Source organism: Balaenoptera physalus, assembly GCF_965194825.1.
Source record: "Balaenoptera physalus genome assembly, chromosome: 5".
Classification (NCBI taxonomy): domain Eukaryota; kingdom Metazoa; phylum Chordata; class Mammalia; order Artiodactyla; family Balaenopteridae; genus Balaenoptera; species Balaenoptera physalus.
Genome location: NC_138884.1, coordinates 78,502,178 through 78,520,753, shown reverse-complemented (window position 1 = coordinate 78,520,753; position 18,576 = coordinate 78,502,178). Strand labels below are relative to the sequence as shown.

General features: G+C 38.2%; 1 protein-coding gene across 6 annotated transcripts in view; it reads right to left on the bottom strand.

Annotated features, from left to right (window-relative positions):
* The window catches only part of FRYL (FRY like transcription coactivator), a 295,730-nt gene that overhangs the window by 210,485 nt on the left and 66,669 nt on the right, over positions 1–18,576 (bottom strand). The window contains exon 2 of one of the 6 annotated variants that reach the window (XM_082462452.1): positions 6,443–6,646. The exons of the other annotated variants lie outside the window; for them this stretch is intronic. The gene's annotated coding sequence lies outside the window, so the exon portion shown is untranslated. The remainder of the gene's footprint in view (positions 1–6,442; positions 6,647–18,576) is intronic. 6 annotated transcript variants of the gene reach the window in all.

The window sequence follows — 18,576 nt, the reverse complement described above, 5'->3', positions numbered from 1 at the left end:
AAGATAAAACCAGACTCTTGCCAATCCTAAAACCATGGACAAACCATAACTCCCAAGTTTCAATTTCCTATTTGGGGGAAATGGGGAGTCCTCTCTGGTACACCATCTCATTTTTCTCCCAACAATTGAGTCGCATGCCTACCAAGAGCAAATTATCTTATATTTGTTCCAAAATCTTTTTATGCCAGTTGTATTTACTACAATTATATAATTTAGTTAAATATTATATCAAAAACATGAGTGCAAAAAGAAAATGCTTTGTCTCTGAAAATTAAGCTGTACGATTTGAAAAAGGCAAGTTACTTTTAAAATATCCTTAAGAGAAGGTCTCAGCTATACATCAAAAGATTGATGACGTATGAGCATTTATACACTAATCAACTATACAATATTTAAGGCAGATATCCTTCCTATTTATTCTTCATTTCAAACAAATTTTTTATTTAACCATTCTAACTACTGGTGATTATACAATCAATATTGTATAAGAGAGATTCTACTCCATGTAAATTATTCGTATAAAAGACTAACAGAAGTATACTACTATTACTATTATACTATCTCACACTCTAAAGACTGATGGTTGACCCTACTAAGCTGTGTCTTAGTGAGGTTGAAACTTTTCTATCCTTCAAGTTCCCAGGCCCACCATAGCCCTGTACTCTCTACAGATACCCTCATCTCTTAAACTGAAAGAAGATGCCCAATGTAAACTCTTCAAGTGCAGTTCAAGGCTGCTAAAATCCCTCTTCCTGTCCTCTTGGACCCTCCAAATCCTCCCTTTTCAAAGCCAAACTTATACCTGACCTGTATATTCAGATGACCATTAAGGAAAAAAAAATCTTACTTACGCTCATGCACCATAGACTTCTCTCTATTTCCTCTTACTACACATTTGGGCCTCTACTTTCTCATCTCTCAACTCATCAAGTCAGTCATTTACACTCTGACCCCAACTGCTGCAATACTAAAATACTCTACCATCAAAAAAATTCTAAGTGGTCTCTGATCCCCCCTCTCTCACTACTCTGATGCATCTCAGATACTGCTGCCAAGTACATATTCCAAATGCACAACTCTGATCACAAAACTCCCTGCCTTGGTAATTCAGTGATAGTCCCAATGCCTATAGAATAAAATCCAGAAATTCCTTAGCCTCAGAGTCAAGGTCCTAATGGAAGAGAATAAACTGTTAGCCCATCTCCCTAATGTTCTCTAGACTAGTCAGGGTGAACTCTGCTCTATGCAAACATGTCCCATTCCTTCCTACACCCAGATCTTTCTTCCATCTGGAATGCCCTCCCTTTGTTTCTATGCATTAAATTCCTCTAAAATCATTTTTAAAGTAGAAAATCACTTTTTAAATCAGAGCCTTGGGTTTCTCAACTATAAGACTTTTTATAAGGATTATAAAGTGTTAGAAGTATTATAAGTATTATTAAGCATAAACTTAGAACAATAACCAGCAGATAGCACTCAACAAATGTTGTTACTGTTGTCCATTCAACATAATGAGGACTCAATAAATATTTTTTAAATTGACATGCAAGACAAAGCAAAACAAAACAAAGAAGTCTCTTCTATACTATACTATACTCTTTGCTCTCAAAGCAACAGTTTAAGATCTGACACCTCTGGAAGTTAAGATGATGAAAACTTCTGATAATCAATAGTTTTCAGTTTCTGGGAATCTCACACAGATTTATGATATAAGAACAGCAACCCACTATTTCAGATTTAGTCAAGAACAACTTGATTTATAATCACTTCACGATATATTATGCTGCACGCCCTAAACTTATACAGTGCTGCATGTCAATTATATCTTACTAAAATGGAAAGAAAAAAACAACTTAATTCACTAACATCTACCAAAAATGAGGAGGGCAAGCCTTACCAAAATAGAGTAGTTTTATTATTCACTTTTTTTTAACTGTGTAAAATACACATAACATATAATTTACCATCTTAACCATTTTTAAGTGTACAGCTCAGTGGCACTAAGTACATTCACATTGTTGTACAAACACCACCACCATCCGTCTCCAGAACTCTTTTCATCTTGCAAAACTGAAACTCTGTACTTAATAGACAATAACTCCTCTTCCGCCCCCTCCTCCCAGGCCCTGGCAACAAGCATTATGCATTCTGTTTCTATGAGTTTGACTACTCTAGGTACCTTATTTAAGTGAAATCATACAGTATTTGTCCTTTCGTGACTGGCTTATTTCACTAAACATGAGGCCCCTTCAAGGTTTGTTTGTGTTATTTACTTTTTCAGCAAGAACTTCAAAACCACACGAAGGACATGGTTTAAACATACTCTAGTTTAAACTCATGGTTTTAACGCACACTGTATTATACGGCACTAAACTGCAGATTTGGATGACTCAAATTACAGAAAGAAAGGGAAAGTAGAATAACATGTACCCAATCACCTGGTATGATACCAGGTATCAAACCAGGTGCATTTCACACACAATTAAGTCCACACAACTCTAAAGACGTAGGTTATTATTCCCAGCTGGTAAATGAGAAAAAGGAGATTCAGAGGACCTCCCATGCTACTGCCCTATTTCCATTTTGTTTTCATCATAGAATTTATCACTATCTGACATACATACATATGCACATACATCTATTTCCTTAGGTGCAAATTGTATGTAGGCAAAAAAAAAAAGTTGAGAATCACATTTATGCAACAAAGTTGTATCTATAATACAACATAGCTTGGAATCTGAACATTTTATAATCTCTAGCTTTTCTGAGATGCTTGTCCATAGGTACATTTCTTAGATACTCAGAAGTTGGGAGACTTTATTACTGCCAAAGATATATATATATATATATATATATATATATATATTTTTTTTTTTTTTTTTTTTTTTTTTTTTTTTTTTTGCAGCAGGTATGGGAGGTGGCGGGCACTGGAGGACAGAAGTAGGGGATAAAATTCCAACTGAAAAGTCCAAGGGTTCAAGAAGGCCAGTCTCCAGTAAACCAAAACCTATTATTACAATATCCTCATCTTCTATGAATTTTATTGTTTTAAATCGAACTTCACCTGAGGAATCTTCTAGCAAGCATGAATTTACAATGGGAGGGGAGATACTAGTTTGTGATGGATGTTCTACTTACCCCTTGAATATATTCTCACTATAATATTAGCTATATTTACAGTACTGTGGATTTCCTTCTTCTGCTTCAGAGTGAAAAATATTCCCACCACCCTGTATTGCTACATTTTCTCCCTTAAAATTAGTTAAAACTTTTTATTACATTACAAGAAATTAAGAACTAGATACCTAACTTTTAAATTTGTTAAACTATATTTTTTCATAATTTAAATGACAACTATCTCCACCATGAGAAGAATTTTAAATGTTCTGAAGAGAAATCAAAAAATGTTAAGGGCTCCCACTAAATAAATTCCCACTTGTAACAAAAGTCTACATTTCCCATTAGCTTACTGTTTTCATAAAATAATTTCTTTTGATCACAGTATGAAAAATGTTACTCACAAAAGGAGTACTGTATTCACAAAATAATTTTATCTTTACTGATATAACAAGAAGTCAGCGGTTTCCTTTTTGTGGTAAACAATGGGCCTTGGGAAACACGTTCCCTGTTAAATGTCTTTCACATTTTTTTAAATACACAATTGGTTCAACTTCCTAATAATCACCATTTACCAGAAATGTGAAAGATAAAAATCTATCAAGATACACAATAAGACTAAGCAAGCCAAAAAGAGGAAAACAAAAGAAAATCACAATGGCTCCCTGAAGAGGGTGGGGTAGAGAAAACTTCCAACCTAACCTCAACCACCTCCGGACTACTTTCTAAAAAACAGGAGAACATCAATGTCAAGGTGACAAAAATCTCACATCTTTTTTCTCCATTCCTAAGGGATCATGCCCATTGGCATACAAACATACCATAATGATCACTCACCTTAAAGAGAATAAAAGGGGGGAGCCCTCCTCCCTCCTCCACCACAAAACCCCCGTCATGACTGCCCTGTTTCTCTGCTCCCCTTTACAATAAAAGTCCTCCAGACAACTGTCTCTATTCAGTATTTCACTAGCTCCCCTTCTTCATCTCATTCTCTCCTCTCTTCTACCCCCAGGGCCGCTGGCCAGTGTCACTGATGACCTCCACGTCTCATGAAATCCAAAGGTCAATAATCAGTCCTCATCTTAGTTGACTCCACGGCAGCATTCCTCTCCCACCTTTTTGAAACACCTTCTTCACTTGGATGGCAAGATGCCACACTCTCCTGGTTCTCTTCCTCTTCCTCAAGAGCTGCTTTTCCTCTGCCTCTTTTCCAACTCAAAATGTTGGAGAGCCCAGGGCCAGTCCTTGCCCCTTTTCTCCACTGACATTTACCCCTGGACCTTATCCAGGCTAAAGGCCTTAAATTCGAATCTGGAATCTGTTAGCATACAGATGGTATCTCTAGCCCAGACCTCTCTCTACTGAGCACTAACCTTGCAAATTCAAATACCTGTCTGCACATCTAACGAGATGTCAAACACAACTCTTAATACAGCCCCCTCAATCTCTGCCTACTCCCAGCACTTCACTTCAGTAAATAACACCACGGTTATTCTAGTTGCTCAGGCCAGAAATCTGGCAGTCACTTTTATTCCTTTCTTTACCTCACACCCTCATATCTAATCCATCAGCAAGTCTGTCAACCCTGCTTTCAAAATACTGTATACCTTAAATCTGGCCACTTCTCTCCCATCCACTGCTACCACCTAGTCAGAGCCATCATCATCTGTGGCCCAGACAATTCATACAGCCTCTTAGCTGATACTCCTGCATCTACTCACCCCTTAATTCTCCACATAGACACCAGAGTGATCTTTTTAGAATATAAATTTATTCACTTGCGCTCAAAAATCCTCCACTGGTTTCCCATCAAATGCAGAAAAATATACCATGGTCTCCCTAACATTTCCTTTCCTCTATTCTAGCTACACCAGCTTTCCTGCTATTCTTCAAGTTGAAGAAGCTTATGCCCATATCAGGGCCTATGCGCTTGCTAATTCCTCTGCCTGGAAAGTTCTTTCCCTTGAGTATGACTTGCTCCCTCCCTTCCTTCCTTGGCTCCCAGATGACTGCAAATGCTCCCACAAAGAAGCCTTCCCCACCATGCTACCTGAAATAACCAAAACCTATCACACTCTAGACAAACTTAGTTTTTCATCATAGAGTTTATCATCCAATATTTGTTTAATCTTTGCCTACATGACTAAAAAGCAAGCTCCAGAAGGGCAGAGACTGTCTTGTTTACATTTATAATCCCTAGCACCATCTCCTAGCTCACAGGTACACAGTAAGCATTTGTTGATTAAATAGATGATGTTAAAGGTAATACATGATATGCACTATAAAAAAAAATAAACCAATATATAGACTTTCAAACATTTTATTAAACAAAATGAATATTAACTGCTTCATAAGGTTCCATTTTACAGCCTTTAGAGGAGATGAGTAGCACAGAATGACAAAGGAAGAGGTAAACTTCTTGTCTTCAGTATTTAAATCCAGTATATTTGCATACTCTACCTTATATACATTTTGAGATGTAACCTAATGTTTCCAGAAAGTAACAGGTTTTAAACTGTTTCTTTTCTTCTTGTTAAAGACCTGAATCAACCTACATCCAAACAATTAGCTTAAAAGGAGGAATAATACTTAGAGGATAACCTAGGAATACATATTTGACAAGGTCAGCTCCCTGTTCAAATAGCCCCTGAGATAACTTAATCAACATAAAAGGGAAAACTCAAGCAACATTAGAAATTAAAAAGGGGTATCACCCCACCCCTGAAATTTTGAGCTTCCACAAAGATATTCTAAGGTAAGAACAATGGGAAAGGAGAAGTAATCTGCCCTGACATCAACCATTATTGCTGTGCTCGAGAGCGGCTTACAAGTCTACTCCACCGAGGTGCACCCCAGAAGATAACGCTCAATCCCTCCCTCCATCACATTCACTGGGCTAAATACTAACTGCAACCTTCAACAGACTCTAACTATCCTTTAAGAGCAGGATAAGACAGAATAAAATCTCATGCCAGGCTGTGACAGAGCCTGTACTATTTATCAACACAGAATAGCATGTACACAAAAGAAAAATCACCAGTCTTAAGAAAAGAATTGGTAGATACAAGACTGATCAAAATGTTCTGAATTGCAAGGATAATGATCTTGGCAGAATTCTAAACAAAGGGGTGAGATGTGAAACCATTTGCTTTTCTAAGATATTCACTCTCTTGGGGGGATACAGTGGTAGTCAGGCTTACCAAAGGAATGTCTACAACCAGGCTTAGGGACTTGAGGAGACTCCTTCTCTCAAAAAACAACAAATCAACCAGTAAAAAATGATAATAATAATAAAGATATAGAGCATATTAACAATATTACTCACTTTCCCTCTCCTTCTAGGCTTTCCTTCTCTCTCTTGAAGTCAGGCATGGTCATGTGATTTGTGTTGGCCAATGAAATGTGAGTAGAATTGATATATAAACTTCCCATGGAAGCATTTAACTGTTGGCACTGGGCTCTGTACCTCTCTTCCCACTGTCTCTGTAATTATGGAGGCAGGTGTTGATATGGAAGTGCATTGCCAAACCTGTAGGCAGAAGACAACTTGCCTAAAAGGCATGAACTTGACATGAATGAGAAATTTTTGCATTTTAAGCACTAACAATTTGAGGATTGTTTTCACTGCAGCATAAGCTAACTTGATTATTTTAAAATTCCAATAAAATTAATTAAAATTCGGCAAATCCAGAAAATCAGACAAGGGGAAAGATGTTTCAGAGATAGAAAAACATACAAACATGACAGCATAATGAGAAATGGTTTATAACCATAGAAACAGAAGATTTTAATGGAATATCCCTTCAAAAATCAATAATTTCATCTTAATTTAAAAATTTTTAAGAATAGTAGGCTAGCTCTGGAAGGATGCACAAGAGGCTGATAATACTGGTTGCCTCCAGGAAAGGAAACTGTATGGTAATAGAAAAAGTGAGGAGAGACTTCCGGTTTTCATTCCGGCGTGAAAAGACACTTAGAAGTCACCACTCCGTCTTAAAAATTAAAAAGATAAACATATTGAAAAAGCAACAGCTCTTTTTAGATTCATAAGAGGAGTGAGGTCATAGGGCAAACCACTACTCCCAAAACTGGAGACAGGCAGGTGCAGAGAATCACAACTTACGGAAACAGAAACCCATGAGCAGAAGCTTCCATGGGAACCAGTGCCAGGGTAAGAAAACCTGAACTTTAACTGACAATCTGCTAGAGGCTCAGTGTGGACAACAACTCTGAGAGTTAAAAACTCCAAGGGGACCAATAATAGGGGGAATCCCATACTTGTGAGTTTTATCTCCAAGAGCTCCACCTGGTTCTCATAGTGAATATCAAAGAAAAATCCCCTCAAGTTTCTGGCAGGGGGAGGGGAAAAATATTTTGAAATACTCCAAAGCATTCTGTTCTTCTTAACAAAGTCTGCCCTCAGGAGAAATTAAGAAACTGTTTAACCAGAGCCTAACTGAGCTAGGAGAAGGGGAAATACCCAACCCCAGCTCCCTCTGGCCATCCTGTGCCACCTAAGGTAGGGAAGAAAACTGAAAAGCACTTGTGAAATCCACAGTCTGGAGGCAAAGGCTGACCCCCCACACACACACCTCACCACCACTTTACTGAGAGCCTACTTAAATCAGTCTCTTTCACTTGGTACTGTAAGTCCATGTCCAGCTACCAAGAAAATATTACAAGGCATGCTAAAAGGAAAACAAAACAAAACAAAAACAGTTTGAAGAGACAGAGCAAGCATCATAACCAAACTCAGATAAGGCAGGATGTTGGAGTTCCCAGAATGGGAATTCAAAACAACCATGATTAATATGGTATCTAATGGATAAAGTAGAAAGAAAGCATGCAAGAAAAGATGGGCAATGTAAGCAGAGAGAAGGAAATTCTAAGAGTCAAAAAGAAATAGTAGTGATCCAAAACACTGTAACTGAAATAAAGAGAGCCATTGATGGGCTAAAGAAAGAATATCTGAGCTTGAGGCTATATCAATAGAAACCTGAAAAGAAAGAGAACACTGAAGAGCAAAGAGAAAAAAGACGGAAAAAAAAAAAAAAAGAATATTCAAGAACTGTGGGACAACTACAAAAGATCTAACATACATGTAATAAGAATACGAGAAGAAAGAAAGAAAGAAACAGAATATTTGAAACAATAATGACTGAGAATTTCCCCAAACTAATAGTAGATACCAAAACCACAGATCCAGGAAGGTCGGAAAACACCAAGCAGGATAAATGCCAAACAAACAAAAAAACAAAAACACACACCCAGGATATCCTGTTCAAAATCAAAGATAAATTAAAAAATCCTGGAAGAGGCCAGAGGAGAAAAAATAAATAAACCTTACCTGTAGAGGAACAAAGATAAGAATTATACCCACCTTCTTCCGAGAAACCATGCAAGCAAGGAGAGAGAGGAGTGAAATATTTCAAATGTTGATAGAAACAAACAAACAAACCGAGAATTCTGTACCCTGCAAAGTTACCCTTCCAAAGCGAAAGAGAATAAAAACTTTCTTAAACAAAAGTTGAGAGAATTTATTGCCAATAGACCTGCTTTGCAAAATATGTTTAAAAAAAAAGTTCTTTAGAGAGAAGGAAAATGATATAGGTCAGAAAGTCAGATCTACATAAAGAAAGGAAGGCATCGAAGAAAGAATAAGAGAATGTAAAATACAAACTTTTACAATTTTTAGTCTTAATTGATCTAATAGACAACAATTTGTTCAAAATAATAATAGCAACAATGAATTCAATTATGTATGCCTATAAGTGAAATGAAGGACAGCACTGATATAAGGGAAGGGAGGGAAGAATTAGAATTATTTTACTATAAGGCACTCACTCTACTCATGAAGCAGTATAGTATTATTTGAAAGTGGACTTGAATTAGTTGTAAATAGATATTGGAAACTACAGGGCAATGACTAAAAACAGTTTAAAAAGAAGTATAATTGATATGCTAACAAAGGAGACAAACAGAATTAGATGAAATACTCAAAACCATAAAAGACAGAAAAAGACTGGAAGGAAAAAAAAAGAAAAGAAACGAAACAAAGAACAAGGGCAACAAACAGAAAACAAATATGACAGAAATTAATCCAATTGTGTCAATTATCACTTTGAACATCACTGGTCTAAATGAATCAATTATAAGACAGAGATTGTCAAAGTGGATCAAAAACCAAGACCCACCAGAAACCCACTTTAAATAAACACACACAAAGATTAAAAGTAAATGGATGGAAAAAAAATTTACCATGCTAACACTAATAAAAGGAAAGACAGAGTAGCCATTCTCATTTCATACAGAGCAGACTTAAAAGGAAAGAAAGTTATGAGGGATAAAGAGGGGCATTAGAGAATGATAAAGAGGTCAGTTCTCCAAGAAGACATTAACAATCCTCAACATGTATCTACCTAACAAGAGAACAAAGTACGTGAAGCAAAAACTGATAGAAATATAAGGAGAAATAGATGAATCCACTATTATAGTTGGGGACTTCAACACCCCTCTATAAGAAATGGACTGGTATAGCAGTCAGAAAATCAATAAGGACATAGTCGAACTCAACACCATCAATCAACTGGTTATAATTGACATCTATAGACTACTTCAGCAACAGCAGAATACACATTCTTTTCAAGCTCACATAGAACATTCACCAAACAAATTTAAAAGAACAGAAATCACACAGCATCTACTCTCAGACCACAATGAAATTAAGCTTGAAATCAATGACAGAAAGATAGAAAAAATCTCAAAACACATGGAGATTAAACAATACTTCTAAATAACACATGGGTCAAAGAAGAAATCTCAAGAAAAATTTTTTAAATATTTTGACTGAATGAAAATGAAAACACAATTACCAAAATTTGTGGGATACAGCAAAAAAAAAAAAAAATCCTTAGAGGGGAATTTATAGCACTGAATGCATATATTAGAAAAGGAGATCTGAAAATCAATAAACTAAGTTTCCATTTTAAAAACCTAGAAAGAGCAACTAAATGCAAAGTAAAGAGAAGAAAAGAAATAATAATAATTAGGGCAGAAATCAATGAAACGGAAAACATGAAATTAATAGAGGAAAATCAATGAAACCAAAAGTTGGTTCTTTGAAAAAAAATCAGTAAAATCCATAAACCTCTAGCCAGGCTAACTAAGGAAAAAAAGAGAAAAGACACAAATTACTAATATCAGAAATAAAAAACAGACATCACTACAGATCCCATGAACATTTAAAAGAATGAAGAAATACTATGAACAACTCTATGTCCACCAATTTGAGAACCTAGATGAAATGGACCAATTCTTTGAAAGACATGCAAAGAAAACTGCAAAAACTCACACAAGAAGAAACAGAGAATCTAACTAGGCCTGTATCTATTAAAGAAATTGAATCAGTAATTAATAACATTCCAAAATAGAAAGCACCAGGCCCTTTACAAAAATTAACTTAAAAGGTGTCATAAACCTAAATGTAAAATGCAAAACTATAAAACTCTTAATAGATAACATTAGTACAAACCTAGATGACCTTGAGTATGGCAATGATGTTTTAGATATAACACCATAAGCACAATCCATGACAGAACTAATAAGGATATTGATCAGCTGCACTTCGTTAAAATTAAAAACTTCTGCTCTGCAAAAGACAGTATCAAAAGAATAAGAAGACAAGCTACAGACTGGGAGAAAATATTGATATTTGCAAAACACATGTCTAATAAAGGGTTGTTTAAAAAAAAAAACAACAAAGAACTCTTAAAACTCAACAAAAAGAAAAGAACCGGATTTAAAAATGGACCAACTCCCGGGCTTCCCTGGTGGCGCAGTGGTTAAGAATCCTCCTGCCAATGCAGGGGACACAGGTCCTAGCCCTGGTCCAGGAAGATCCCACATGCCACAGAGCAACTAAGCCCGTGCACCACAACTACTGAGCCTGCCCTCTAGAGCCCACAAGCTACAACTACTGAAGCCCACGTGCCTAGAGCCTGTGCTCCACAACAAGAGAAGCCACCGCAATGAGAAGCCTGCGCACCGCAACGAAGAGTAGCCCCCGCTCACCGCAACTAAAGAAAAGCCCACATGCAGCAATGAAGACCCAACGCAGTCAAAACTAAATAAATTTTAAAAATTAAAAAATAAATAAAATAAAAATAAAAATGATCTAACTCCCAACAGTGCACCCCTAAGGGGACTCAGGATGGGAAAGAACAGGATACTGGCCCTAGACAGCTAAGGTGCATACCAAAGGAATGATTTCAATGAGCCCAGACTCTAGCATCTTCCCGTACACAGAAAAGTGCTAAGTCACAGGTGTAGAAAGCAAACTTATGGTTAGCAGGGGGGAAAGTGGGGGTGTGTGGGGAGGGATAAATTGGGAGACTGGGATTGACATCTACACACTACCACATATAAAATAGATAACTAATAAGGACCTACATATAAAATAGATAAAATAGATAACATATAAAATAGATAACTAATAAGGACCTACTGTATAGCACAGGGAACTCTTCTCAATACTCTGTAATGACCTATACGGAAAAAGAATCTAAAAAAGAGTGGATATATGTATACGTATAACTGACACACTTTGCTGTACAGCAGAAACAAATGCAACATTGTAAATCAACTATACTCTAATTCAAATTTTAAAACATTTTTTTAAGAAATGGGCCAAAGACCTTAACAGACATCTCACCAGAAAGGATACTCAGATAGCAAATAAGCATAGAAAAGATGTTCCATAGCATATATCATCAGGGAAATGCAAATTTAAACAACAGTGAGATACCACTGCACACCTATTAGAACAGCCAATTCCAGAACAATGATGATACCAACTGCTGGAGAGGATGTAGAGGAACAAGAACTCTGACATACTGCTGGTAAAAATGCAAAGCGACACAGTCACTTTGGAAAACAGTTGGCAGTTTCTTACAAAACTAAACATACTTTTACCTTACGACTCAGCAGCTGGTGCTTTGGTATTCACCCCAGTTGAAACCACGTCCATGCAAAAACCTGCACATGGATGTTTACAGCAGCTTTATTCATAATTGCCAACCAAGATGTCCTCCAGTAGGTGAATGGATAAACTGTGGTACATCCAAACAGTGGAATATTATTCAGCACTAAAAAGAAATGAACTATCAAGCCATGAGAGGACATGAAGAAATGTTAAATGCATAATGCTAAAGTGAAGGAAGCCAATCTGAAAAAGCTACATATTGTACATATTGACATTCTGGAAGAGGCAAAACTACGGTGACAGTAAAAAGAAAGTCAGTGGTTGCCGGGGAGGGGTGGGAGGATGATTAGGCAGAGCACAGAGGATTTTTAGGGCAGGGAAAGTACTCTGTGTGATACTATAATAGTGGATATACGTCATTACACATCTGTTCAAACCCTACAATGTACAATACCAAAAGTGAGCCATAATGTAAACTATGGACTTTAGGTGATTATGATGTGTCAGTGTAGATTCATCAGTGGTAACAAATACACCACCCTGATGGCGGTTGTTGTTAATAAGAAAAGCTATGCATGAATGGGAGAAGGGATCTATGGGAAATCTCTGTACTTTCCTCTCAATTTGGCTGTGAACCTTAAACTGCTCTCTGAAAAAAAGTCTTTATAAAAAATAAAGTCTACAGGGACTTCCCTGGTGGTGCAGTGGTTAAGAATCCGCCTGCTGGGCTTCCCTGCTGGCGCAGTGGTTGGGAGTCTGCCTGCCGGTGCAGGGGACACGGGTTCGAGCCCTGGTCTGGGAGGATCCCACATGCCGTGGAGCAGCTAGGCCCGTGAGCCACAATTACTGAGCCTGCGCGTCTGGAGCTTGTGCTCCGCGGCGGGAGAGGCCGCGACAGTGAGAGGCCCGCGCACCGTGATGAGGAGTGGCCCCCGCTCGCTGCAGCTGGGGAAGGCCCTCGCACAGAAACGAAGAGCCAACACAGCCAAAAATAAAGAAAGAAAGAAAGAAGCTTTTTTTTAATCCGCCTGCCGATGCAGGGGACACGGGTTCGAGCCCTGGTCCGGGAAGATCCCACGTGCAGCGGAGCAACTAAGCCCATGCGCCACAACTACTGAGCCTGCACTCTAGAGCCCGTGAGCCACAACTACTGAGCCCATGTGCCACAACTACTGAAGCCCGCGAACCTAAAGCCTGTGCTCCACAATAAGAGAAGCCACCGCAATGAGAAGCCCGCGCACCGCAACGAAAAGTAGCCCCCGCTCGCTGCAACTAGAGAAAGCCCGTGCGCAGCAACGAAGACCCAACGCAGCCATAAATAAATAAATTTATAAAAAATAAAATAAAATAAAAAATAAAGTCTATTAAAAAGGCTTTTTTTAATTAAAAAAAAGAAAACCTTGCTTTATGTGATCTAATTCCAATTATTTCTACAAATCTTAAAAATTACATTTTCTGCTTTGGTTGACATTAAAACAAAAACAGTTTGAAAATGTTTAAATGACATATGTATTGCTATATCAAAAACAATGCCACAATTTTGACTTATTATAAACCAGTCTTCCCATTACAATTAACTTTTGAAAATAAAACGTTCAATGTCTTTAAGCAAATATTTGGATTTTATTCTTGGATGTGGCATATAATTTTACACAAAAACAAAAACTCGACTTTATAGAAATCTTTGCAGAGACTGGTTTTATATGGCCTGTGATGGAAATCAATTTACAATACAATAAGTTGTATAAAATTTTTAAAGCGTGTGTTTATAGGCATTTTTCATGTAAGAGGTCCATAGCTTTCATTAGATTCTCAAAGGGGGCCATCATTCAGACAAGATTGAGAATGGCAAGTTTTTAGCTATCAGTTAAACCAAGACATTCACCCACTATTTAACACTGAGGCTTCTACTATGATTAATCATGAAACCCTCTCTGACCCCCATCCTGTATCTGTTCCCCCTTCCAAGAACATAAAAGGAAAATAATTTACTGTCACCCAAGTATTTAGGGAAGTACTAGGGAACACCGTAAGAGTTCATTATTAGATGAAAGAGGACGATCAGAAGTCAATTAAATCACCCCAATAATCTTTTTTTTTTTAAAGGATACATTCACATATGGTTAATGGGATCCTGGAAAATAATTGGGCTACACACATCAAGACATTAAAATGGCCATAACCTCTAAGTTAATAAAGGGGAATTTACCAAAAAGATATAATCTAAAATCAGGTTTAAAAACATATATGCAGAAAGATGCTTAACTGCATACAGTTAAGAACACAGGCTCCAGGGCTTCCCTGGTGGCGCAGTGGTTGAGAGTCTGCCTGCCAATGCAGGGGACGCGGGGGTTTGAGTCCTGGTCTGGGAGGATCCCACATGCCGCGGAGCGGCTAGGCCCATGAGCCACAACTACTGAGCCTGCGCGTCTGGAGCCTGTGCTCCGCAACAAGAGAGGCCGCGATGGTGAGAGGCCCGCGCACCGCTATGAAGAGTGGTCCCCACTTGCCGCAACTAGAGAAAGCCCTCGCACAGAAACGAAGACCCAACACAGCCAAAAATAAATTAATTAATTAATTAATTAAATTTAAAAAAAAAAAAAAAAGAACACAGGCTCCAGAGCCAGCTTGCAAGGACTCACTTATGAGCTAAGCAGCATGAAGCAAGTCTCTTAACCTCTGTTTCCACGTTTATTTTTAAAAGGGATAATAAAAGTACCTATTTCAAGAGGGTTTCATGAAGATTAAATGAATATACGTCAAATGCTCAGTGTACAATAAGCCCTCTGTAATTGAGTGCGCACTTAAACCTACTAAGCATCAACCATGTGTCAGGCACTGTCCTAGGCAGTTGAGATACATCAATGAACAAAAGAGAAGAATCCTGCCCTTCTTAGAGCTTACATGCTAACAAGGGAAGACAATAGACAATAGAAATAATAAGTAAATTATGAGGCATAAAAAGATTAGAGAAGCTATTGGGGGGAAGAAAGGAAAAAGAAAAAGTAGAGAAGAATCACGGACTGGCAAGTACCAGAGGTGGCAGGCGTTGCAATTTTTAAATAGTCAGAGTACATCTCATTAAAAAGGTGACATTTAAACAAAGATCTGAAAACTTAGCCAGGTAGCTATCAGGAGTAAGCATATTCCAGCCACGGGAAGAGCAATCACAAAGGCCCTAAGGCGGGAACATGGCTGGTACATTAGAGCAAGAACAAGGATGGTTAGAGCAGATGAGTAAGGGAAAGAGTAATAGGAGAAAAGGATTAGAGCGGTAACGAGGGACCGACTCAGGTAAGGCCTGTAGGCAGCTGTGCTCTGGGGAGCCACTGCACGGTTTGCAGAAGAGTAACATGACTGTCATACATTTGAAAGGACTGCTCTGGCTACTGTTCTGAGAACAGAGTACAGGGGAGAAGCACTGATGCCGGGGAACTCTCACTGCGAGGCTATTTGTGACTGAAGTGTTAGCAAAACCCTTGTCTTTGAGCCTGAGAAATTGCTCTTGGATTCAGTTCATCTTCTAGCTCTGTTCCCCTGGAAACCATACAGGCAGAATGTCAGCTGTGTTACTAGGCAACGTTGCTTATGGTAAAAATGACTATTGGTAAGTTGCTTCTGACCGAGAGAAACAATAAATACCCGGTGAGTGGCTGTAACTGTGGGCTTCCCTTACTATGGTGACTCCTATAATTCGGCACATACCTTGTAGAGATCCTGGAAGCTATGCTCATGGCTTGTATCTTGTTACACAAGATAATGGCTCTTGTGGGACATGGGGCTCCTAAGCAAAGTTAGTTACATATCCATCATGTGAGCCTCATTACTCTTACTTAAGCTTCACTTGGAAGAGGGGAGAGGCACAGAGAATGGTTCCAGCTGTTCTCTTTGTAGACTGCTACAAGGACTCCTACCAAAGAGAGTATCTGATTCTTCTCTGCTGGTAAGCTGTGTTTCCTGTCCCATATCCTCTTAAGTAAATCTGATGTCAAATATGGCCTATGGCAATCCAAACATCTGTCTAGTTGAACCCTAAGAAAATTCCCTGGGTAACCACTGCTCTGTTGTGGTAACCCAGGCAAGAAATGGCAATGACTTGGACCAGGATGGTAGTGATGTCAATAGGAAACAGTAGTTAAGATTGCAAATATAATTTGAAGGGGGAGCTTTTAGGATCTTCTAATGAATAGGATGTGGGATGTCCATATTCTATGTGCATACAATAAAGTTAGGGATAACGGCAAGATTTTTTGGCCTGAGCAACTGGAAAGATGGAGCAAAAAACTGGGGTTGGGGAGCACTGACGATCAGGAATTCAATTTTAAACAAGTTAATTTTTGAGTTGGGGGTCATTCATCATCTTGCTTTCTTCTCAATGACCCAAAATGGCTGCAGCAGCTCCGTGTATCATGAGCTCACGTGACCACATCCAAAAGAAGGTGTGTGCCTTCATAAATTGAAGGAAACCAGACTCCCAGAGGACTTCCTTTATATGTCACCATGCCTGAACCAATCACTGGCAAGGAGAATGAAACTAACACTATTGACTTTAGGCTGCTTTACAAACTGCCCCCTTTGGGTTGGGGAGGCGCCCGTGAAGCAGGTGAACCCTAAATACCTGAAAAAAACTAGTCTTAAGAAAGAGAAGAATGACTAATAGGTGCAGTGTCTGTCAAAGGTATTGTCAAGGGCTTTGAATGAACCATCCACACTGATGTTAACATCACCCAGAATAAAAGAAGGTCAGTAATAAAGTACAGGTATAAAATAAAACAGGGAGCCAGGTAATGAATAATGAATGAATAAAACAAGTGACCTACCCTCTGTTCCATGAAAGAGGCACGTAGACAAATCCTGGGAAATCTCATAGCCAAAAATTATTCTAAATGATTTGAGGAAAAAACAATTAAGAATCTGACTAAAATCAAACTCTCAATTGTAGAAGACAGAGCAATGTCGTGAAAACTTCCAGAATTAAGTAATTTTGACCTAGACTTTTACATCCAAATGATCAATCGAGAAGGCAGAATAAAGACAGTTTCAGACATGTAAGAACATTACTTGAGGGCGTTCTGTAGCAAGCAAGAATGAAAACCAATAAAGTGGATGTGAGCACACAAGAAACAGTGGAAATGATCCAAGAGTGAAATGAAAAAGAAATCCCAGAATGGCAGGTGTACAGCAGGACTAAACTATAATTCATCCTATTAATACAGAAAATTAGTGAACTCCATGAAAGGAAGAAAGGCTTATGGGTTTGTTCAGGCTTATGTCTGTTCCAAAGACAGAATAACTAAGAAGTTGGTTTTGACAGGAATGCATGTGTTTCTTTTCTTAACAACAACAACAAAAGATATGCAACAGAAAACTCCAGCAGAGTGCTATCTACCTACAGCTTTTCCTTCCTTATTCCTTGCTAAAGGAATCCAATCTTTTTTTTTCTTCTCTTCTTTTTTTCTTTTTTTTTTCTTTTTTTTAAGGCATCAGGTGAGAAGCACAGGATTAGGGAAGGCAGACTCTCACCCAGACCCATGGGATAAATCACTACAGGTCTAAACAAGCCCTGGAAATCCCATTCTCCTTTGCCAGCAACTGGCCTGAGCAACTGAGGTGAACGAGCAACTCAGTTTAAACCAATGAGACTTACAGGAAAGTCATCTGGGGAGCTTCTTGAAAGACTTTCCTCCAACCAAGATAAAAAGAGAGATCCGATGGTGGGAGGGAAGATTTGCCATAAAGAGCATTACTGGGCAACTGGTGAATTTGAACATGGACTGTATATTAGATAATAGTACTGTGTTGTGGTAGACATGGAAATCTACCACTCACATCCAAAAGACTCACTACCAGGAGTGAGGAGTGTGAGGAGTGTGGTTAAGCTGTTAGTTTCATCAGAGTTAGCTTCAGCCTTCCAGAGAGGGTCTCGATATTCTCCGGACAAATCCCAGCCCATAAATGAAAAACACAAGTTACAGGCCAAGCAATTTCTGCCCAACATGGAACTCCCCTAATAGACAGTCTTAACTCCACATGTGCTCCTTGTGCTGGCAGACAGGGTGTCATCACAATCTGACAGCTCCACGTGTCCAATCCTGCTTCCTTCTTCCACTTTTGTAAATACAACCCTAATTCTGGCTCAGCATCTGCTCCCCAGAGATCTCAACCTGTGACAATTACATTTCCTGAATTTAATCATTGTTCCATGATCACACCTTTTCTTATGTGATATGTGATGAAGTATTTAAGGGTAAAGAATCATGATCTCTGCAACTTTCTCTCAAAAGATTCACCAAAATAAAGACAACTGCATCTAGATTTATAGAAACAAAAGATAAAGAAAGGAAAAAGCAAATACAGCAAAATGTTTGTAACTGATGAATCTAGGTGAAAGTTAGGGAGTTCATATTACTATTCTCACAACTTTTTTATGTTTTAAAATTTTTCAAAACTATATTTTAAAAGGGGGAAGATCCAAAAAA